The sequence below is a fragment of the Vicugna pacos genome, chromosome 6, assembly GCF_048564905.1.
Source record: "Vicugna pacos chromosome 6, VicPac4, whole genome shotgun sequence".
Taxonomy (NCBI): domain Eukaryota; kingdom Metazoa; phylum Chordata; class Mammalia; order Artiodactyla; family Camelidae; genus Vicugna; species Vicugna pacos.
In genome coordinates, this window is record NC_132992.1 from 57092238 (window position 1) to 57116367 (window position 24130).

The 24130-nt window shown below is 42.6% G+C and overlaps 1 protein-coding gene across 10 annotated transcripts in view; it reads left to right on the forward strand.

Moving 5' to 3' along the window:
* The window catches only part of PELI2 (pellino E3 ubiquitin protein ligase family member 2), a 482489-nt gene that overhangs the window by 195472 nt on the left and 262887 nt on the right, over positions 1–24130 (forward strand). For all 10 annotated transcript variants that reach the window (XM_072963099.1, XM_072963110.1, XM_072963102.1 and 7 more), the window contains 3 exons: positions 3027–3199; positions 20727–20777; positions 21449–21607. The gene's annotated coding sequence lies outside the window, so the exon portion shown is untranslated. The remainder of the gene's footprint in view (positions 1–3026; positions 3200–20726; positions 20778–21448; positions 21608–24130) is intronic.

Consider the following 24130-nt stretch of genomic DNA (forward strand, 5'->3'; position numbering starts at 1 on the left):
ATTGGATATTAATGTCAGGAAGCTGAACCCTTTTATCCTCAAATGCAAACATTTTCAAAAATTACTCTTCATCTCTGAACCTTTGCATCTTTAAACTTCTGATTTTAAATATTTCGCTGTTTCTTTTAAGTCCTGACTAGTAAGCATGGCATTCTGACTTCTGTGGGTGTAATCAGTCAATATTTTTCCTGTTTTCTACTTCATTATCTCCTATTCTCAGATTATTTAGATAATGGGCAGTCAGCTTTTTACCAGTGATTTCTGTCTGACTCTGATCAAAGCAAAGCTCTTGTTTACTGTTTGTATTATACAGATGTACAGAGAGGACAAAGAAATAGGAAGCCAGGCACACAATGTAATTGGGAAGTGAATACAGACCACAGAATAAAATATTACAGCCTTAATAACAACAGGCACACTGAAAACTTATATTATAAATGAGAATACCAAATGAATGTATCTGAAAAGTATCTCAGTATATAAATACTGTCTTATTGCTGTTTCTGGATCTCCATTCCTCCTTGATCTTTAGTAAATGCCAACACTGGGAAGGGGAAGGAGCCAGAATGTATCGATCAAGTGCCAGATACTGTACTGGCACTTAACTTCCTATATTTCATCTGTTTTCGTGATTACCTCAAGAGCCAGGTATTTTTATTACCGTTTTCTAGTTACAGAAACAGATTCAGAGATATTAAGTAACTTATTTAAACTCATGCAATTAGGAGCTGAAAGGACTGTTTTCTCAAGTCAGTTTAATTCAGAAACTTATGCTCGTTTCCCCTATTTGTCTTTGCTGCTTCCAAGAGAGAAATGGGCCAAGATGAGGCCAAGGACAAAAATATGCATAGTCATTCAGTAATGAATGCATTGGCTCTCTGAATTATTATACTAATACTGTTATTACATTATACATTGTATAGAGTATATTATGTAAATTATAATAATTTTGTTGTTTATTGTTGTATAAATAATTATTTATTACCAGGTGCTGATTTGGGAGTCAGGGGTCAATCAGGCATAGGTCCTATTGGTAATAAAATGTTTATAGCTACAGGAGCAATATGGTATTGGTATACATAACCACAATCTAAGGTAAAATGTATGCATGGCAGGTCTCTACCTAGGAAGATCTGAGAAGGCTTCCAGGAGAAGGTGACTTTTGAGGATAGGCTCTGCACTATGGATTGGATCCGAACTTGTGGAAATGAGGGCGAGGGCATCCCAGACAAAAAGAGTGGTTTGAGGAATACGAAAGAAAAACCACACTTCAGTGGGTGTCTAAGCCTGTTCAGGCTACTGTGACAAAATATCGTAGACTGAGTGATCTACACAACAGATATCTTTTTCTCATAGTTCTAGAGGCTGGGAATTCCAGGATCTAGGTACTAACAGATTCTGATCTTGGTGAGACTCTTCCTAGCTTGTAGAGAGCCACCTTCTCTCTGTGTGCTCACAGAGAATTTCCTCAGTGCAAGCACACGGAGAGGGAGGATTCTGGTGTCTCTTCCTCTTCTTATAAGGGCACCAATCCCATCATGAGAGCAACACCCTAATCTAAACCTAATTACCTCCCAAAGGCCCCACCTCCAAATACCATCACATTGGGGGTTAGGGTTTTAACATATGAATTTGTGGAGGACACACAAATTCTGTCTGTAATAGTGGGTATCCACTAGGTACAAGGAATGTTGCATATGTCATTTCATCTACTTCCTAAAGAACTGTCTATTGGGTGGTATTGTCTATTCTTTAAGCACCTAAGACACAAAGTTTCCAAACTGAACTCAACACTTCCTTCTCCCTCTGCTGACACAGCTCCCTCACTTCCTGCATGTCTGCCCAGATAGATGACATCACTATCCATTCTGTTGCCTAAGCCTGATTCCTGTTCATAGTTCTTGATTCCTCCCCTTCTGCCCCTCAGCCTCATCCAGCCCTGTTGACTCCACCCTCTAAACATCTCTGGAATCCACCCACTTTTCTGGACCCTTGTTGCCACTGCCTTGGTCCAGACCATCACCATCTCTCATGCACCATTGCAACCACCTTCCACTAGCTGATCTTGCTGCTTCCTGTCTTGCCCTCCCACCCCATTCTCCTTCAATCCAATCTCCACACAGTGGCCAAAGGGATCAATGCAGAATGCAGATTTGGTCACATTCTTCCACTGATTAAAACCCCATGAATCAGGGGTTTTTCTTAGGAAAAAAGGATTCCTGAACAAAGCTTAAAGAGCCTGCATGATCTGGCCTCTGCTTCCTTCCTCAGCCTCATCTTGGAACATTCTCTCATCCCACACATCCATCCTCCAGTCATTCCAAATGTCTTTCAGTTCCCTGATCTGCACTTCCTTTCTGAGTGCCCTTCTCCCTTGACTGCACCAACGCTGAGCTCCCATCTCCCATCCCTCCCAGAGGGTGGGCTCCAGAACAGAAAGGACCATGTCTAGTTGCTCACTAATAAATATATCTCAAATGAACAAGCTGATTTTTAAAAACCAGAGCTCAGAGAGTGTGTTACTTTCTCAAATTCAAATAGCTTGTTAATGGTAGAGTTGGGGACCTGAAAAAAAAAATCTGTCTGTATCTAAATCTAGTGCTTTTCTCATAGCATCAAGGTGTCTCTTGTCGATGTGTGAGTGTGAGGCACGTGGTACTTCACTTTGGCTGGACCAGAGCTTGCATGCAAGAGGCAAAATGGGAAAGGAAGGCTTTAATCATATTGCATGTGGCCTTGTGCCCTAGGTTAAGGTATTAGGATTTTATTCTGCAGACGATGGGGAATCATAGATGGGCACAGGAGTGACCAGAGCAGAATAATTAGGTTTCCTTATGCCTCACAAAACTGAAAGTGAGGGCAGGGGAACACAAGAATTTGGGCTTTTTGCCATGATCTTCATGCATAAAATAATACTACCTACTTCACATGACTTTTTCTGAAAATGAAAATAAATAATGCATGTAGAAATGCTAGACCTCTTTATAAATGTCATTATTTTTTTTTTCTCTTAATGTTTGTTCAAGGGGTGGTTCAGCTTTTTAGGCACTTCTGGAAGACTCCAAGTGAACCCTCTGAGGAGCCATTCTCTAAAAGTGGTGCTGAGACTGCATACAAAGTTTTCAAGCTACTAGGAAATTACAGACCTGATCCAGGAAGCAAGAGAAGCCGTGGACTGGAGCAGCTGGAAGTTTCCCAGGTGACAAACTAGGGTAGGGCACAGGAAAGGTGGGAGGTGCTGCTGCTGATGGGAGATCGCCCACTATGAACAGCTGTCAACCCAGTGCCTCACTCCTGTGAGGACGAGCAGTTGGAAGCCAGCATGGGGAGCAGTGTGGACCATCAAGAAGAGGGAATCTGATCGTTGAAGGACCTGTGCTGTCTCCCCAGCCTGATTATTGTGAAGGGAGGGGGGGGTGTACTAAGTATCTGCTCTTTACTAAGAGGGCAACTAGAAGTAAGCGTTTTGATGTAAATGACAATATAACTATGATGATGATGATGATGGTGACTGAAGAGAGTAAAAGACAAAATTCTAGGCCCAAAAAAGTCTGTTTAGGAAATTGTACCTGGAAAAAAGACTGCCTGTGAGAACAGCTCCTTTGACCCACAGAGCTGAGAGTTTAGTAGGTGATTGTGAGAATGAACTTGGGACTTGGGTCATCTGAGAAAGGGCCACTGAAGGGATTGTGTTTATTTATTTCTCTTTGGATCCACTGATTGGAAAAAGGAATAGTGGAACGTTCAGGGTGGAAGTCGTTCTAGAAGCCCTGGGGGACTGGATCAAGCCCTGGACTTAAGAGAAAGACTTGAAGGATTTCTGTAACCTTGATTTGTTTCCTTTTGGCGTTAAGAACTGCATGCAAATTTAGAGAAGCCAACTCTCAGGAAGAGGAGAGCAATTTGCTCCTCCCCCACTCCCTAGCACAGGAGTGCATTCTGCAGACACCTGGTGAATTAGCCAGAACCCCCTAAACTGCATTCCCTGTGACTCAGCTCTGGACTGTAGGTCTCCCTGGTGTAACATCAAGCAGGTGAGGTAGGAAGGCACTGGAGTACAAGTCAAGTATTCTGAGTTTTATTCCCAGCGCTTCTAAGAATAAACTGACACGAATGATGTCTACAACCAACCGGTTTTCCAGATGGTACTCGGGGATTTTCTCCTAGCATCTTGGCAATGAGCATGACTCATCATCTAGTCTAACAGGTCTTCAAGTAAAACCTGAACATACAGTTATGACCAAAACTCTTTTACACAATTTTTCAAAGAATTAAGTTCAAACACACTGTCTAGGAGAAAATGTTGTATATGGGTGTCACAGGCAAGAATTCCCTCTGCTACTTATCGAAAGAAGATAAAAATGGAGCTGCTTCAAAATTACCCCCGTTAGAGAATGTCCCAAACCCACACGGGCTCGCATGATTACTTCTTTCAGTCAAATTGAACTTCTTTGCAAATACAACTGAGAAAACTGCCCTTTAATTTGCATCTAGTTTAAATTATTTAATGAATCCCCTTTCTCAGTTAATTGGACATTAGGTTTAAGAATGACTCAAAGTGCTCCACGTGCCACATAATAGCTAAACTGCGTCTGTGGTGAGCGGCAAAGCCAGACGACGTTCTCGAAGAGGCAGATCAGTGGTCTGGTCTCAACCTCAGGCCTGGGAAAACCATTAACCAAACAACTGGAGTTTTATTTTTAATTTGATACACTGTGTTTAATGCAAAATATATGGGCATTTTGAGAGGCAGTTTGCTCAATCGTGGGGAATGGCTGTAATCCCAGTGGGTTTATCTTGCAGGCTTGGGAGGCTGCTGCTATTTCCTGGTGGGTGTCTAAGGGAGTAGGCAGGAGAATGCAGAGAATCCGGGCAGCTGAAGCCTTATGAAGCAGCCCTTTGATTAGATTAGAACAGGCTTCTTTATCCCCGAGGGAGGCTGTGAGTTGGGCTGTGGGTGAAGCGCCAATCAGTCCTCTCCTGTTTTGTGACTCCTGGGTCACCGCAGGAATCCAGGAGACATGATGAAAAAGACCCCTGGCTAGAGGTGGCAAACTTATGGAAGTACCTCCCTCCCACCCTCACCAGGAAGCGAGAAGGGCACAGGTGTTCTGGGGGAACTCCACCTCTTGATGCTTACCTGTCACCTCCCACGTCCTCCTTGTTCATCTTCAGATAAGGCCTCTGACTTGGAAAAACTCATTTTTGGTAGATGTGATTCCCATCCAGATAATTAAGGTACAAAATAAAAATTATGATGCTTAGCATAATATAGAAAATTTAGTGGGCACATAAAGGACAGTGTGACTAAATATTTGGGAACCTCAACTTAACTCAGAGCAAACGTACATTGCATGCTTGCGCTATGCCGTGCTCTGTGCTAGGTCTCGGTGAGGCACCAGACAGGAGCAGTCCTGCCTGCATGGAGTTTGAAGGATTTTGGGAGATGAGTTGGGTCCAGTTGGGTGAAGAAGAAAGAAAAAGAGAAAAGGAGAGGAAATGAGCAAAGACACAGAAACCTGGAAAAGCATGGAGTGCTAGGATAATCACAAGAATGTGTGTGTGGCAGGGGTAATTGATAGATACTAGTGAGGAAGTTTCGAGAAACACGGCAAGAGAAATTGGGATGTTTGAAGCCATCTTTGGAGGCCTTTGCATACCATGCCATTGAGTTTGGTCTATATCCCACAGGAACTGGGGGTCAAAGAAAGATTTGAGCATGCCCACATTCTAGAACAGTCCCTCCAGCAGTCTGAGAGGAAGGAAGAAGGGTCTGACAAGGCTGCTGTGGTCCGTGGAGGAGAGCACGTGGGCAGACGGCACTTCTCCACGTGAATTGCCCCGGAGAGGCCAAGAAGGACAAGGGCTGGAGCCAGGCCACTGGACGTGGCAGTTAGGGGATCAGTGAGGACCTTCCAGAATGGTGCTCTGGGCACAACTGGATGGCCCTGGTTTAAAGAGTAATTTGTAAGAAGGCAAAGTGGAGGCTCTAACTGTCCAGAGCACAGTCACCTTTTAGCATTCAGTCCAGTGAGTGTGGACGAGAACCCAAGGACGAAGGCATCCTGATGGGCTCCAGCGACTGCAGTGGTCCCTGAAAGTTGTGTTTTGGTGTGCAGTTGCATTGGCAGGAAGTTTGTCCTTTGACTGTGGAGACCCAGGCTCACTCCCAGGCTGCCTTTATTCAGCTCAGCGTGGGTTGCCAGCTCTCTTGAATTTGCAGGGGTATCCTGATTTTAGGGTTTTCAGAATGCCCTTTGCAAGTCATTCCAGTGTCCCCCATTACACTTCTCATCTTCTGAGGACAAAGCCGGGTACACCCTCCCTTGAGTTCTAATGGGGCAGGGAGGAGTCCTGCAGTGCTGCACCAAATCCCTGATAATCCATTGGAAAGTCTGTAAAGGTGGAGTTACGCCCCTGAGACCTTATCCTGTGATCCCCACCCAATGATAGGGACAGCCTGTTATTCTGACATTGTGACCCAGCTAGCTCTTTGCCATAATCAATGTTTCCATTCTTTTCCAAAAAAAACAGGTTGACCATCCCTTGCAAACAGGGAAATGAAAGTTTTCCGTCCCTAGGTGCAGTGCATATATTTTTGAAAACAAAGAATTTAGCAAAGGCATTTAATCTAATCTCTGGTTACTTTGTAATTTGTCTGGGGCATTAGAGCTTAGAAGGCAATTTTTTTTTCTTCTAGATTCAGTTGAATTCTCCCCCTCCCTGCCCCCTCCCCCTTCTGGCTTTGTTCAGAATTATCAAGCAGAATGGCTGAGGAGAATAGGACCTTATTGTATCACATTTCGAGAATGAGCCATGAGGAAACTGGAGCCAAGCCTGGAAATGAGAATGTCCTTGTAAATGACCAGCAGAAAACAGGAGTTAAAATACACAACTGTGGTTGTGCCAGAAAATTGTCTGCCCTCTTTGAACGAACTAGGGGTGCAGGTTTGCATTTATACCAGGTTTTAAAAACAATACATGCCATTCTCCCTGCTCAAATGAAATTTCATTACTGCTTTGAAGATAATCCTACCTTTTTGTATCTAGAGGAATGAACAGCAATCCCTGAAAATCCTAGATATTGTACCTGTTTTGTATAAACAGTGTTTGTTTAGGCTGAGTGATTAGTAATTTTATTTCAGAAAGAAATGACTGATTAAGAGTTATGCATATGTCATGTTCAAAGCTTACTTCTTGTTCACTGGGGGTGTCAGAAACAGCCAAGCTGTTTTTGTATCCACTGGGCTAAATTAGTACCATTATCACTTCAGTAAGCCTAGATATTACTGTGTTCTCTGCTAAAGAAACCAATTATAGTATCTGCTGGACGGTATATTAAATGACACCATTTAATTAAAGCCTAATCTCTCTCCAAATGAACAATATTTTAAATTATTGTACATTATTTCATTCAATTACTGCAAACCTCTGTCCATTTTTAAGTGCAGAAGAAACTCATTTGGCACCCTGACTGCTGGGAAGAATAATTGCTGTTCTGTACTGTCTTTGGTGCTCAGTGCCCAGTAACAGTCAATCCAGGACACACATCAGTTCAGGAGCTCTTTTAGTTTTAAAATATTTCGGGTTTGTTTCTCAAGCCTCTAGGCAGCAGAGAGCACTATTCTACGATTGCCAGTGGTTCCCTCCAAGGACTGGGGGATAATGGAGACCTCAAAAAAGAATATGTTTAGAGGAATAATGCCATTAAAGAAATACAATTCCCACGCCGGGAGCAGAGCTATGTAACTGACAGGATAGCAATTCATTTTGAATGAATATCTCATAAGGGAATGCAAGAATTAAAATGGACTCGACAGTGAACTCAAGAGATAACCCCTAATAGAAAGAAAAACTCACTTGTTAGAAGGAGAGATGGGTTGAAAAGAGATGGAGGAGAACCGAACATGAATGGACTTTCATTCCTTATAGTCATCAACTATAGACAAATGTTGGCACACATTTGGGTAGCAGAGAGCAAGAGCCACTTGCCAGGTATCACCCATATGCTGCTTCGGTAGCTGTATACTGTCAAGGAATACGGTGCTTGGACATTGTGTTTAGCAGCCTCTTGGGCCATCACTAAGATCCCCAGGAAGGAAATGGCAGCAATGCTTACCAGATACTGCAGAAACCCAGACTGTGGGTTGGAAGGTTGGAGCTCAACCCGAGAACCTAGCACAAGGCCTTGCTCACAGTAAATCCTCTGAAAATTTGTTTTAATTCCCTGAAGTCATAATCCTAATGTGTGAAATTAATGGTCCAAACCCAAGCTGATCTATGTCTTTGGCCACTCCTTGGTGGTTGTGATGTGAGTCCAGATTTTGACCTGAGGATTGGAGGTGGTCAGCTGTTGTGATAAAGATGACCAGAGTGCAGTGGAGGTTTTCCCCATGCATGGATCACCTTGGTCTGTTTTGTTCCCTTGTTGTTACCTTTTTTTTTAAAGACTATTTTTTCAGAGCACTTTTGGGTTCGCTGTAAAGAGAGGGAGGTATAGAGAATTTCCCATATACTGCCTGCCCCTACATATTCATAGCCTCCACTACTGTTAATATCCCTCACTCGTGGTGTATTTGTTACAACTGATGAACCTACATTAACATATCGTTATCAACCAAAGTCCATGGTTTACTTTACGGTTCACTCTTGGTGTTTATTCTGTGTTTGGACAAATGTAGAATGACACGTATCCATCATTATAGTATCATAAAGAGTATTTTCACTGCCCTAAAAATCCTCTGTGCTCTGCCTCATCATCTCTTCCCACCCCCAGCCTCTGATAACACTGATAACAATGGATTGTCTTTTACTGTCTCCACAGTTTAGCCTTTTCCAGAATGTTATATATGTCGTTGGATTCATACAGTGTGTAGCCTTTTCAGATTGGCTTCTTTCACTTAGTAATATTTTAAGATTCCTTCATATCTTCCCATGGCTTGATAGCTCATTTGTTATTAGTGCTGAATAATATTCCATTATCTGGATGTACCACAGTTTACCCATTCGGGTGCTCCTTTTTTTGAGACAACTCAGTTTTATGTAATTGTCAGCTGTCTACATCTAGGGAATGTATGTAATATCCAAGGGCTTTGGATTTGTTACTGTGACTGTAAATTAGTCCAATACAACATAGAGGTTAAAGGTGTGAATTTTAGAGTCAGTCCCTCACTCATTCACTGATTTAGCAAATGCTGACTGATTCCTGATAATAATCAAGATAGAAAAGAGAACTGGCCTGCGAAAACTCTAATAATTCAAATTCCCAGCCCACCATTGCTAACCGTATGGCATGTTCGTTAACTTTCCTCACCTGGAATGTGAGTTAATAATACATCCCTCATGGGATTTCTGTGAAAATTAAGAGAGTAATTTCAGTATCTACCATATAATAAATACTCAGTAAATAGTGAATGTATAACGATGTTGCTGTACTTAAGTAGGTGGCACCTATCTTCTAAGGATTATAATTTGGCTCAGAGGCTGGAGATACATAAATATAGCAATAATGATTGATTAAAAGCAATACTTATGAACCAGCAAGAGTTGATGCCAGCTTGTGTGGGACAGTACAGTACACTTTAGCCTCTAAACCCACACGCATATGTATTAAATATGATTTTTTAAATGCATGCATGCTTCCTGTTGAGGATGCTTCAAAACTGGAAATGGCAGTAGGAGTGCTCTCTGCACTGGCAGAGTCTCCAGGATCAGGCTTGGAATTATTAGATGTCATCATCAGGTTGAGTTACTCATACAAAGCCAGTTATTTGCCATCTGCCATTTGGAGAGGTGTCCTTAGGCCCTGCTTGGATGCCAGCCCATTGCTATGCAGCAGGGGAAATGTTTCTGTCCAAATAACTTATCTCTTGGTTTCAAATTCTAATGTGAGAAAGAACTGTCACATAGAATGCTCTGTCTCAAAGATAAAGGGGACAATGGGCATTCATTGTCCTTCTTATTGGCAGAAACACTGGATAGGACATGCATTTTGAGACTTTTAAGATAGAGAGCAGGAGAGTGAAATACTTAGAAAACTTAAACTTGGTTCAAAGATAAATTCAGTAGAAGTTTGGCAAGAAAGTCTCTTTCAAATGTTTCCGCCGGGAGGCAGACGTAGTAGGCAATGGGGAGTGTGTGTGTGTGGGGGAAATTATCAAACAATGTTAAGATAATATGCGAAGTGTCTTTTGCACAAGTCATATTTACTGTGGTCTAGCTGAAAAGAAATGGGTGTTAACATGTAGAGCCTTGGGCATGCTCTGTGGAGAGAGTGAAGCACACTTGGGGCCAGGTAGCAAATGGTACAAAACTGTTTCCAGGCAGTGGTGTAACTCAGAATGACTGATCAGGAACTGCACCTCCTTACAGCATGTACAAGAGAAGAGAGCCAATTGTAGACTCTGCATCACAGTCAACGCCACTTTTACTATTACTTAGCTCCAATGTATGAATGAGGAGACTGAGGCGGAGGTCACTCAGCCAGCAAATGGAGGAGCCAAAAGGTGTGGGTCTCTTCTCTGATGCTCTATTGTTTTGACAGGAAAGTGACATTAAATCTCATCTCATCTGCTCCTACGTCTAAGAAGTTGACTCCCTAATTACTATCTTCACTCCCCTGACCCTGAACCAAACTTACAGCTGCTTTTTGAAGGTTTCCACCTGCATGTCTTTCGAGCATCACGAATGTAGCAAGTCTAGAACACTTTATTTCCCGCTCCACTCTCCATCCTGCCCTGACCTCCCAGTCAGTGTTCCTTCCTCCCACCTTCTTATTTCTAATGACATCTTTCCCTAGTCTTCCAGCCTCAAATCTTCATGGACAATTTTCTTACTTAACTCATTTTCTCTGCCTTCTCCAACCCATTCATTTCTATATGCATTGTCTTTTCATTTCCATTAATACCTCAGATCTAGGGTTTGTAACCTCATTCTATACAAACACTATTGCAGTAGACTCTAAACTAGCCCCTGCCTTCCCATCTTTTCCTGGTCTGACCCATCCATACGTATTGCTGAGTAATTCTTCCTAAATCACTGCTTTAACTCTATCACTGTCCTGGTTAAAAACCTTCAATGGCCCCCTGTGTATTTTTTTTCTTAACCATTCTTTTTGGGGGAGGGAGATAATTAGGTTTTTTTTTTTAATTTACTGTAGGTACTGAGGATTGAACCCAGGACCTTGTGCATGCTAGGCACATGCTCTACCACTGAGCTGTACCCTCCCCACTCCCTACGGCCCCTAGATCTAAGTGTAGGCACTTATATTTACCCTTTTTGAATTTCATCCTGTTAGATTTGACCATCATTTTAGTATACCTGGAGCTGTTCATAGTATTAATCTCTCCCTTTAAGAACTTGTACTGCTTATGGTCCTGCCTAACCAGGATAGTTCTGTTTTTATACCCAGATGGATTATAAACTCCTTGCAGATAAAGATCTAGTCTCAGAGTTGTCTTATTTTTCCCACAGAATTCAGACAGAAAGTTTCACGCAACTTATTGACCCATTAGTTACTCAGTTAGGGGATGTGGGTTTGACAGCAAGGAAATGTGGTAAAGGGATGAGGTGAAATTCAGAGGTTTTCATAAAACCCAGAAGGCAAGAAGGAGTCAGCAGAGTAAACATATTAGAGGTTGGAGTAGGCTAGACTCAAACAGTGGGCATTGGTTGTTTTTGCCACGTGATAACCATCCTTCCTGCACTGCTCCCAATATATTTTCAAAGTGGACCTGTGGTCCAAGACAATGAATGAGCATATTTCCTGTCCTGTTACAGTGATTGGCTCAGATATGAGCCTGTCTCACCCTTATTTGGGCCAGTAAGAGTCAGCCTTAAGACTAAATACCTCTTGGGGGGAACCTTTTCTCCTGTGGTCTAAGATAGGAGGTAGATAGAGAGCTGTTGGCAGCCTTCTTGCCACCAGGAAGGCAGGCCTGTCTAAGATGGAAGCAGCAGAGAAAGGGTGGAGCTGAAGTGTTCAGAGAAACATGGTACTGATGGCATCACTTGGCCCCTAGATTCAGCCACAATTAAGGTAATCTATGTGGGAATATTATTCCCACTTCTTAAGTCAATATCCCCCATTTTCTTCTTAAGCCAGCTCATTTGGATATTCCATTACTTGTAAAGAGAAGAGATTTAAGGAACCCAGTATTAAGTCCACTGATTTTTTTTAAAAAAGAAGAAAAAACAAAACAACAACAACAAAAAAACCTGACTAAGCTGTTTGGATTTCCAGTCTCCACACTTTGACATTTCAGGTGTTTGGGTTTGAATTCAAGATTCCTTGGCTAAAACCCTTTCCCTCCCCCACCAAACACTCATTTATTTCAACCCCTTTATTTACCAGATAAGGAAACTCAGACCCAGAAACATTAAATGACTTTCTCAAGATCACACAGCTAGATAGTTGCAGAGCTAGGGCTGAAACCAAGCTCTCAAAATCCCTAGTCCCATGCTATTTCTTCTTAAAAACATAAACAAAAGGTAAGACAGACAAAACTGACAATGATGGCCAGTGCTTTATTGTGTACCCTGTTCACTGTGCTAAGAGCTTCTCATGTGTTTTCATATTTAAATCTCCTCAAGGCCATATGAAGTGGGTACTGTCACCATGTCCCTGATAAAGGATTCGAGAACTGGAGAGGTGAAGTCAGCCTTTAGTTACATAACTGGTAAGGGACAGAGGTACGATTCTTCCCTAAGGCAACTTGATCAAGAACTTTTGAAGCATATTTGAGAAGAGAGAGTGGGAGTAAGTGAAAAGCAGTTGCCCTGTCCCATATCCCCCAGCCAACCTAAATCCACCTGCAGTTGCTGGGGAAGGCAGTTTCCAGCACCCAGTAGCTCCCCTCCTCAAGCACCTGCAGCTCACTTCTCTACTGGAGGAGTTTCTCCTGCTCGTTGCCCACCCTCCACGAGTACACTAGCGTCAACAGGAAGTCAAGAGGAGCTCATGCCCCGGGCAGCCCTCCTCCCCAGTGAGGAATGGGAGTTGGTGGATAATGCCCAGTGGGGTGGTGATTCTGCGGTGTGCTCCACATGGTGTTGTTGAGAGTCCCCGAGTCCCTCAGGTGCCCACGGTAGTAATCTCCTCATTGTTGCACCGGTTATTAGCTTTCTCCCTCCCTTCTCTCATGTTCCCACTACTTCAAGTCCACTCCCAAGGACCACCACCTAAATAAACTGCTAGTATTCAAGTCTTTATCTCAGAACATCTTTTGAATCCAAACTAAGACACTAGTTTTAGTGGGACGTATTTAGATCACCTTTAGCCCTTGAATACTCCGTTAAGAAGGGGAGCACTATAGGAATTCTGCCTTGACTCTCCTAGAGGGAAGAGGACAAAAATGTGAAAAGAGATGTTTATAAAGATGAATGTTTTCAGTGGTAAGATCTGCAAATGAAGTTAGAAAAGAAGTCTTTAAAATGTCATTTGCAATCCCTTGAAAGCAGCACCTGTTGGCACTTAGACCTGTCTCCAGAGGGTAGATGGGTGTACCCTCTGGAGGAAGGGAGGAGGGCTCAGAAAACGCAGAAGGACGATTCCCTCTTTGTCTTGCAGTGTGATTCAGTCCTTCCCTCATTGTGTGCATTCACCTCGTTCAGAGATAAGATGCCGCTCCTTGTTTTACAGTATTTCACAGGGCTCTGACTATGGAAGGTAACACAGCACGTTTCTGTATTCTCAAGGAGCTGACTCTCTGCAGCTTAATCCTGAAGCATTGCTTCAAATAAGTTTCCCCGAAGAACTGGTTTAATCAGTTTGTATATTTGTAGGCCAGGTATAAGATTTCGGTAACTTCCTAGATGCTTTAAAGGCATAATCCCCACTATTTGGGGATTTAGGCATCCCATTTTATTTATTTTGATTTTGTCAAATGCCTCTTCTAACTAAAAGTGATGGATGGCATACATCTGTTTCTTAAAAAAAAATAAATACATTGAGGTTAATTTGCTCAGACATTTTTGGAGAAAATGTTCTACATCTCTTGAGATATTCTGAGATATTAGATATCCCTCTGTGTGTCTCAATTAGGATTGAGGATGGATACATCTCTTTTGTAGAGATATTGGGAGGACTAAATGAGATGCAGTACTTAGCACAATGCCTTGCGTGTGATGAGTGCTCAATAATGTGATGGTGATGATGATGGTGATAACGAATCAACAGTGTTTTCATGTAAAGCAAAAAATCTCTTCTCTGAATTCCTAAAATAATTATTTAATGTCAATTATGGAAAATTACCAATGAGGAAATCATTGGTCTCTGGCATTTTCTATTTTGTTTCCTATCACGTTCTTGTTGTGGTTGAATTTTATTAAACTTGATTTCAGTTTCTCTCAAAACCTTGGTTGCTGGAAATTTACCCAGTGGCAGAACATGATAGTAGCAACTGCTATAAAAATATCCCTACAGACTATCAGGCAGCAAGATCTCTTAATAAATCTTGGGTCTGGTCTGAAGTTTAATGACTTTGAAGGCAGCCATAGTTGGCCAGTCAACCAAAGACATATCAACTTTATTAATAAGATTTTGTGAGTCCTTATCTATTTATGCATCAGTGGGCATCCTAGCAACCGAACCCTTCTCTGTGCTGCCCGTGAACATTTTCAGTTTCTGGTTTCTGCGATACTTTCTGAGTACAGATGGATTTGTGTCCTCAACTATAGGTTAGCTAAGTGGTTTTCATCACTTAGGTCTGAAATGCCTGTCCTTATGAAAAAGATAACTTATTAAATATACTTGACTTTAGACACCTTATGTATTTTCTTGGGAGAAACTGTAAAGTCATTAAAACAGCTTGACCCTAAATTCACCAAATCTGTAGGATAAATCCCAGCAACCCAGGTATCTGTGTGCTCTGCATACTTGTGAAAATTACCTCTGATTTAGGACAGGAGGCGTGGGGAAGGTGCAGGAGCCAGGGTACTTCCAATAGGGATGTACGCAAAGCCATTCCCTTAGCCTGACACAGTTTTACCCCTTCCCACACATGCCCATCAGCCTGTGAACCCCCTTCACTCAGCTCAAGTGCTCTAACTAGAGACCCAGCAGTAGATAAATATAGACGTCTGAGTTGTTTCCAAAATCTCAGTTATTTTCCTGGATCAAGGAGACTAATTTGGTATTGGGGGAAATAATCTTCTCAGCAGGCTCATGGAGCTACAGACCAAGAAAGTGTTAGAGACTGGTTAAAACCGTGGACTTCAAGTCACTCAGACACAAGTTGCAGTCCTGTTAGGACCCTTCCTACTTTACAGCACTGGCAAGCTACTGAGTCACTGTGATCCTCAATTCCTCTATTTCTAAAATCTAGTTAAGGATGACATGGATGACGGTGATGGTAATTACCCTTTGTTAAGCACTCACAATGTCCTGGGAACTGCACCAAGTGCTTCATGTACATCCTTTCAATCATCTTCACAACTCTTTGAGACATACACCATCACAACAGAGTGCTTGTAAGTTAATAGTTACTATAATGTCCACTACAAATGCCACCACCCCTGTCAGTCCAGAAAAAATCTCTTTCATTCCCAGTCTAGGATATGACAAATATTCTCACCTGCTTTGTTGAGGCACCAAAGCCTTTCCCTATTTGTTCTAATGCTAGAGATATCCAAGATGCACTGGTATATGGATATTTTGCTCCATCATTTATTTTTCTGAGAGTTGTGTAATTTTGCCTTACATTATTTAGGGATGTTGACCTGCTTGACTCCACGTTTACTTAATGAAAGACCCAGATCAAGAATTTTTTTCTATCAAATCAGGCTGCTTTAAAACTGAAAAAAAAAATTAAAAACATAAACAAAAATAAAAGCATCAGTGACAAAAATCATTTTCCTGATAATCCTGTTAAAATCCCTCTGACTTGGATATGGAATTTTCTTTGACATTGCTGGGAGATGATGTGATTCAAGCTGTTCTTTATGCAGCAATCCTTTGTGACACTAGCTCTATTTTACTAGCAATCTGTTCTATTAATGCTGGTGCCTGAGGAGCAGCAGCCCTGTTCAAGGCAGTCAGCCCCAGGAAGGTAAAATTTCTACTGCGGAAGACAATATCATATCCATTTCTACCTTTGACTGTAATTTATTAGTAGTGTTTGGGTGGTAGTTTAACCCATAATGCATTGCTTTCCAAATTACAGTATGCTAAACATCTAATCAGCTGTCTCACACGATTAAACAGGCTGAAGAAGCCCTGGAGTGCTCGTTACTGCCACAGAGAAGCATTTTATCACAGGGAGTGTCACATACTGCAGTACACTCTAGACTCCTGAACCTATCCTGAGAAACATCACAGACACAATTACTCATCCTTTCCTAAAGTGGCATATTTATTTTAGTTGAAAATTGTCATTTTCTACAACCCAAAGTTGAGACTTTTTTTTTAATCAGGCACGGTTGCATGTTAAGTATGTGCAGTGCACAACTATCTTAATTTCCATAGAGAGGTGAGCAGAAAAGTAAATTACCTAACGTCACAAACCGAACTGCTTTTGGAATAACCTGACTGCAGTATTGCTTGGCTCACCTGGGAGCTTCGGGGGTGGGGAGCTCGTTTGTTCACTTTGGAGAGATTTAGCTGTGGGCTTCTGTTTGGAGGTGTCCCCCGTGGAGGACTGTGAGTGGGAAGCCCACTCAAGACCCTATTTCAAGGAGACTCTGGAGTCCTCTCCTGTATGCACTGGGACTAGGCAGAACCCAGGGAGTGGATTTGTACCTAGGACTGGCCAGAGTCAGGGAACTGCTCTGCATGACCTTATGAGGTTCCTTCTCATTTAATGAAATCTCTTCTGAGAGACTGTGACATCACACTCTCTCCAAAGGCCAAGGTTGATAAAGAGAGAGCTGAAGGGAGCCATGACTGTGGTATTTTCAGTCAGATCAGTAGAATGGTGTTGAGAGGATTTGCAAAACCAGTGCAAATCGAGCTGTCTGTTGGGCCTGGGCACAGCCTACAGAGATTTTGATTAGGCAGTTTTGTCACAGGGCCTGGATCTTTTTTGTTGTCAACTTTATTGAGGTATAGTTTACAAACAAAATGGACTCATTTAAAGTACAAAGTTCAATCAGTTCTGATAAAAGCATACACCCCTGTCACCACCATCACAATCAAGATCTAGAATATTTCCATCACCCAAAAATGTTTCCTCGTGCCTTTTGCACTCAATGGCCCTACCCTCCCCCCTCACCCAAACTCCTGGCCCCAGGCATCCATTGATCTGCCATCTGTCACTATAATTAAGGCCTGTTCCAGAATTTCATAAAAATAGAATCATGGGGTGTATATTATTTTGTGTCTGGCTTATTTCTCTGAGCATAATATTTTGTGATTCATCCATTTTGTTGCATATATCATTGGATCATTCCTTTTAATTGCTGTGTAGTATTCCATTGTGTGGCTATCCCTCAGTTTGTTTATCCATCCAGTTTTTGATAGATGTTTGGGTTGTTATGTACAGAGTTTTAATACTGAGAATAAAACGGCTGTGAACCATCATGCAAAAGTCTTTGAGTGGAATTGCTGGTCATATAACAAGTTCATGTTTAATTTTATGAGAAACTGCCAGATTGTTCTCTGAAATGTCTGTGAAACCATGGGTGATCATTAGTTAAATCCATCTTACCTGCCTTCACTAATCAAGGTCATTTTAAGACTTGGCATGTCCTCCAAGCAGCATGTAGCCTAAACAATAAGATGTTTGCCACAGTTGTTTTTAGGAACAGGGAAAAGATTGGAGTCAGCTGTGACTAGTTGGAGCCGAGCTGGTTAAGACTGGATGGGACCACCAACACTCCAACTGGGCAGGCGCGAGTGTCCCCGCGGTGACTTTTGATGCCAGAGGGCCGAAAACTCCACCCTTAGTTGGTGCTAAGTGCCTCGACATTTGAACGTGCAGAGGCCTGTAGCTTAGTTATACCTGCACAGATTGCCAGTTACCGCACCTTTTCTCAATCACCTTTCCCCGTGCTCCCCTTGCCCCCCACGCCTCAGACCACCCTGCTGCTTTGTCTCATAAGTATCCCCGGCCCTTTGTCTTCAGAGAGGTGGACCTGAGCCTTGTCTCCCATCTCCTCACTTGGCTGCCTTGAGAATAAAGCTTCACTTTGCTGCTACACCTCGGGGTCTTAGCATTTGGGCTTGCTGTGCTTGGAACAAAACAAACCTGGTTGGGTAATAGCTCCGCTGTTTTAAGATTCGTGCCACCACTGTTTGAGGGTTTCAGTTACTCCATGTCCTCACCAACACTTCATATTGTCAGTCTTCTTAATTTCAGCCACTCTGGTTGGATATCTGTGTTTTAAAAATCTCCTAGGTGATTCTGATGCACAACAAAGTTTGAGAACTCCAGCTTTTATAAAATCAATAGCTTCTGACAGCCTAAAGGCAACTCAAATTCCGAGTCCCAGCCTCAGCTTGGAGCCTGCCACTGCTGTCTCACCATTGTGTTCACCTCTAATAAGCAGGATCCTGGGACTCACTTTTTTCCATATCCAGTCTTCCCACCTCTCTGCCGCTATTGTCTGCTACCTCTCTGGGTACCACTGCCATGTGCTCTCCTCACATCTGTCAGCTACATACCTATAGTGACCGTGGAACTGAATTGTATTAAATGAGTAGATGCTGCAGGGAGGGAGAGTTCACATGTCAGGCAGAGGGACCACAAAGAACAGCATCTTGGAGGCAGGAAATAGCATGGTCCATTTGGGAAACTAAAGGTTGTTAAGTGTCCCTGGGGTGTGGCACTGAAAGGAGGACTTGGTGAGCGATGGCTAAAGAAGAACCAGACCACACGGGGCCTTTATGCACGACCAAGAGTTTGGACGTTTTTCTAGGAAAGCCTGAAACTTGGGGCATGGAATGCTCTCTTCTTTTGTGTTTCAAAAAATTACCTGGTATCAGCATAGAAAATAAGTTGGAGGGGAGGGAAAAGAGACAGGAACACTAGTTAGAAGACCAGTGGTGTACTCCAGAGGTGTGCCTGGGACTTGCCCTGTTCTGATTCACAATCGGAGCCTCATTATTATTTTTAAATAAGAGAATGGAAAAAATTGAATCTTTTTTGTGTCATTCACATCTTGCTCTTTGGTATCCTTTCCCTGTCTCTCCTGCCGTACTAAAGGTGGTAGAATATACTGGGGGAGGTGGAACACTGGGTCCTTCCCAGATCTGAAGTTCATCCTGCCAAGATAAACTCCTACTTGGTCAAACTCTGGGACAGCTTTATCATTACAATTTATGACGACTTCCACCTGGTCCTCACTCATTCCTGCACTGAACAGTCTTTGAGCATTTATTATGAGCCAAGTGTTAGCTTGATGCCCAGAGAGGAGGAAACACCATGCCTGCCCTCAAGGAGCCTATACTTTCCCCTCATCTTCAAGCCTTAGGCCAGGTGTCTGCAGACATTTTGGTAAAAGGCCAGAGAGTAAATAGTTTTGGCTTTGGGAGCCATGTGGTCTGTTGCAACTATCCAGCTCTGCCACTGTGATGCTAAAGCAGTCACAGACAATAGTAAACAAACAGGCATGACTGTGCACCAATGAAACTTTATTTATGGACACAGAAATTTAAATTTCATGTAATTTTCATGTATCATGAAATGTTATTTTTCTTTTGATTGTTTCAATCATTTAAAAAAGGTAAAGATTATTCTTAGTTTGGGCCACACAAAACCAGGTAAGGGCCCAGATTTGGCCCATGGGCTACAGTTTATCCACCCCTACCTTAGGCTGTCTCCTTATAACATATGGACAAAAGCTCTTTCTCTTAATATTAATTATGGTCACAACCACTTTCTCCTACCTACATCCCCTATTTCGTGTCCCTCCACCATGGACACACTCACCTTGTCTTCCATTTCTGCTCTTAGAATAATCTTCCTAGAATGTACACGGGATGGACTGTGACCTCCCTTTGCTCAACATTCCTTCCAGGTGCCCCAGAGCTGTACTCTGGTGTAGATCCCAGCCTCTGGGACCTGGCTGCCGGCTCCTCAGGACTCCTCTCTGCTCTCCTCGTCAGCCTCCTCCCCTGCCCATCCCACCTCCAGTAATTTGTGTCCCAGTCCCTCCAGACCATTGGCAGCTGCTCTCTCCAGGCTGTGCTCTTTGGCCCATTGCATTTCCTCGACTTTGGATTCTTAATCTCCTTTCTCTCTGGCTAACTCCTGCTTGCTTTCAAGGCTCAGCCTGCATTTCACCTCCGTGTCATCTTGAACCACACACTTGCAGGCAGAGTTCCCATGCCTCCTCTGGGTTCCCAGCACTCCACGAGTCCTGGCAAACTTGGAGTACCTTGAGGGTTGTGTCTTGTCCTTTTTCAAGCACCCACTACATCGTGGAACACATAGCAGAAGTGGATATTTTATTGAATTCTCAAACATCAAGACTCATTTTCATATGTTATAAAACTGTAGGTGTTGTGTGTACACTCTTTTATTGGTTTCCTTTTCCTAGTTTCATGTGTTATTGCCACTATTAAATTTTAAGTTTGTAAGTGCAGACATAGAGTCTATTTCGTAGTAGACTTCCTTCCAGATACATAAAATAACGCTCTGCAGCTCATGGGTTCTCCCCTGGGGCCTCCGGCTGACTTGACTGTGATGGGCTTTCATTACAGTATCTGTAACCAACTTGCCTAAGAGGAACCACAGAATGTCCCAGGTCCTGATGGGTCTCTCTCTCTCTCTTGTTTTTTTTTTTGATAGATGAGGAAACTGCAGTCTTGGAAAGGTAAAGCAGCTGGCCTGTGGACACAGGTAAATGGCAAAAACAAAACAAGGGCTGGAAACCAGGCCTTGGTATTATGAGCATTTGAATTTTTGATGCAGTTTGCAAGGTTAAAGTGCCGAGCTCTGTATGTGGATTTGCAGCTTATGAGAGAGTAGGTGTGGGGTGAGTGGGTGTGTGGGGCCGTGCCTGGGAGGCTGGGCAGTGGCAACCTTTAGCACCTCACTTCTTCTGAATGGGGTGCCTTGTTTGCTGGTCCTCATAGCCCCTTTCTTGCTCCTTCAATGTGTATCAGTCATTCCCTTAAAACAGTGACACTCATTATAGCTGGCAAACAAATGGTCAGGAACTAGGCAACTCCAATTACTGAACTCAGCATGTGAAATCATTTAATCAGAGCTCACAGGACTGAGGGTCAGTATTAAAAAAGAAATAGGCACCCTGTCTGATCCCCAGAATGAACTCTTTTCAGGAGAGAAAAGAGCTTATATTATGTATTGTGGTAGGAAGAAGATATACTGTAGTATTTAAAAGAGAAAAGGGCTACATGGTAAGAGCTAGGAGACCAGGATTCCACTTGAACTCCATTCCTGGTTTCTTTTTTCAGTTTAATTTTGAAACAATTATTTAATTATTGCATAACTCAATTTCTCAATTTCCCCACAATAAAATGGAACTACTGCTATTTGTGTCTTTAAAGATCTTTTGTGATACTGCCCTGGAACCTGGCGCAGTGCTCTCCGCCTCATCTTGCATTCATCCAAGTGATTGTAGTTCCTGAAAGACCGACGGGACCTCATTGTAAAGTAGCTTCAGCCACAAGATGTGTGCCATGGTGGCGGTTCCACCATGTACATAGGTACGTCTTTAAATGCTTAGAAGCCAAAAGCACACATTTAAAAAGTAACTTTGTGTTTACTCTCGTTTGCCTTTTTGTTATGGTCTAAGCAGCCTTTTGTTAAATGTGAGGTTATAGGGGATAGAGCATTGTGCTGGGAATATTTTAATGCTTGAAAAATACATTGAAGACTGATCCAGACAGAGATGCTGAAGGTGGCAACAGTCCTTCCTTTGTCTCATTTCCAGCTTCCCTTGAGAAGGAGCCTCCCAGAGCTAAGCCACACAGGAGCAGGAGGCGGCAGGGCCAGCCAGCCCTTCCACCATCCCCATTGCTCAGAATCAGTGTGCACATAGCCGCAGACACGCCCTTCCTGCCTCTCCTCAGGTGTTGCTAAGGCATATAACATTATTGGAAAACACTTGCTCTCTTTGTCCTCAAGAACCTTTCATATTCTCTTCTGAGAAAAACAAATCAACATTCTCCTCCTGGCTGACAGAATCTAAAGAAATGAATGTACAATCATGGGAAATAGGATACAACTTCCAAATGACCACCTAGAAGACACTTTTTCTCAAAACGTTTGGAGGCATGGGCTAAAACCTAATCATACGTTAAATAAAATTAATTTAAACACTACCTACATATTTATATATAATTATTTTGCTTTTTTTGCGTTTTTGTTGTTGTTGTTGTTTCAGTCCTTATCATCTTTCAGAGTTGTCCTCTTATCCCAGGTAGCTTTGAGTGACGACATACTAGCCATGTGTTGCATAGACAGCTAAGGTGGGTAGTGTGCAGTGTTGCTGGTGCAGGAATTACTGGGGATTCAACACGCTTTTTTTGCTTTGTGCAGCCTTCATGAAGCCTGGATTCTGTATCAGGTCTTTTATGTGGGCTTGATGAGGATTTTAATACACAGTCTCTCTGCTTCATTTGAATTGAACTCCCTGGGGTCCGATGTCAGTGGAGGAAACTGGAAGCATTTGCTCTAAGCAAAACATTATATTCTGACTGCTTGGATAAAGAGACCCGGAGGGGAAGGAGGGCTAATGGGAGGCCAAGGGTAAGTGGTAAGCAGGCCCACATTAATCACGTTGATTTGATTGGTCAAGTAGAATCACAGAATCATGTCACTAAAACAAACGAAAAAAAAAACAAATGAAAAAAACAAAAAGAACTTCATACAAAATTTTTTTTTCTGATTTTTTTTCTTTCTGTCTCTTTTGTTTTTTAATCTCTATTTCTTCCCCCCCCCCAAACAGAGAAATGAAAACATTCAAAAGACAGTTTTTTGAGAACCCTAAGAAAAGTCATTCCCAGGAGAAAACATACTGAACCACAACTTGGCTTTGTGTCTAATGCAGCCAATGATCTTTTTAAATATTCTGATCAGGGGCTTGGAAAACAGAAGATTTAAAACTTCAGCTCAGAAGAGTATGATTATCTTGGAGCGGATGTGGTAGTTTCAGCCACGTAATTTTAGACATTCTAATTGGCAGTTTAAAAATAGCGAGTTGCAGCCTCCTCCTCTGGGCTATTTTCTTTGTTTTGCCCTTGAGTGTGCATCGTATGCATCGCATTTAGGGAGCCTTATGAAGGCTGGGATCCCACCTGGGAACTGTCTACCATCACCCAAGTCTGCCTGCTTCTGCCCCGAAATACCACTGAGTAAAAAAAATTTACATTTTCTTAGGAATGCTCCCAGTCTCCAACTCACAGACATACTACCCTTCCTTCTCTAATAACTAGGTGCTTAAAGGATGTACTTCAATGATGATATTAAATGAAATCCATTTCTGGGCACCTTAAGCACCCAGCTGAACTGCATCATTTTCTTGCTAGGTAATAAGCACTTTAGGATGCGATCAAGAAAAGGAAAACACTGATTTCAAATAACCAATTATTTACCAAGTTCTTTTCCACATCTCTGTGAGGCAGTGTCCATAAGCTGAAATGAATGTTTGTTCCTCTTTGCTACTGTTTCAATTGGCAGCAAGGTAACATATCAGAGTCGATATTCACAACAGACCTACATCTTTCCCTTTCACATTTCCAAGGAGCCCTTAGAGTCCTGTCTGGTCAGGCATGAAGTTGCTCATCTTTACCCAGTGTCACTCTGAGTTTTCCTTCTGGGAGACACTTGCTGCGTCACTAGGGGAGGAGGGGTCTGGGGTAAGAATTGCCTGGAGCTGTCTTTGTCCAGGCAGAGGGTTTGGTGGGATCTGTGTGGGGAGAATCTAAAGCCCTATGGGATGTGGTTTATCTTCCCTGCTTTGTTCTGAGTTTTATTAACAGGGAATCTTGTACTTTTCTAACCAATGAGGCCACAAAAGCATGAACTATATTAAGTCCATAAATCCCAGCGTGCCACATCTCTGGAGTAGCAAGCATCTGCTCTCTAACCTGCGGTGAGTAATAAATCTCCCTGGCCATTTGCATGGCAGGCTTTCAGTGCAGAGAGAATGCTGCTGTTCTCCAGGCACCCTTTCCTCCTGCTCTTTTCCCAAGGGGCCTTGCGTTCACCGCTCTCTTACATCTTAA